We start from the raw sequence: 628 nt of genomic DNA, 5'->3' as shown, positions 1-628 counted from the left end.
GCAGCACATTCCTTCATGCCTTTTTATAATTTTATAATCCACTCCCCTTGACCACTTCCCATTCCTGTGATCCCCGTAATTCCAAGTTTTGACAAGAAAAATATCGTAGTCGGCAGCGTACAAGGTTAAGAATACGTAGCAGCAATTAAAAAATAGTTTTATGTGATAAACTTTTTGAAAAAACACAAATTAAAAAAAGAAAAAAAAAAAGGTCTTTTGCCCACTAATTCAGCCACAAAAGCAATGGCATGCTCATTTTACCAGTCTAATTAAGCTGCTGCTTTCGTATACATGATTTCCAAAAGCAAAAGCGCTTTTAACTTTTTCCAAACTCTTCATTTCAATTTTCAATTGCCACGTTCTTTGTTTCTCTCCTATAAATTGGCTTCTCCACCTTCCATTCTCCCTCCTCACCCATCAACCCCAGCTTCCTGTTTTATTCTCTCTCTTTCTCAGAAATTTTTTCAGTCTTTTTGGATTTGTGGCATGGAAAAAAAAAGTGTTGCCGCTAAGAGAGTACAGAAGAATCTGTAAAGCTCAGGAGGGATAGCGCCACGACACTCATGATTTTCACATCATAGTGTATTTGGCGCTATCTATCCTGAGTTTCACGGGTTTTTCTTACTGT

At 37.4% G+C, this 628-nt stretch overlaps 1 non-coding gene across 1 annotated transcript; it reads left to right on the top strand.

Annotated features, from left to right (window-relative positions):
• Nucleotides 1–526: 526 nt before the first annotated feature.
• On the top strand, nucleotides 527–628 carry MIR390G (microRNA MIR390g). Its single transcript, NR_126733.1, has one exon. It is a non-coding gene; the product is annotated as a microRNA MIR390g (primary transcript).

Source organism: Glycine max, chromosome 18 (assembly GCF_000004515.6).
Source record: "Glycine max cultivar Williams 82 chromosome 18, Glycine_max_v4.0, whole genome shotgun sequence".
Lineage (NCBI taxonomy): Eukaryota > Viridiplantae > Streptophyta > Magnoliopsida > Fabales > Fabaceae > Glycine > Glycine max.
Note: the sequence above shows the minus strand (reverse complement) of the source record. Positions and strands in the feature narration are given on the sequence as shown.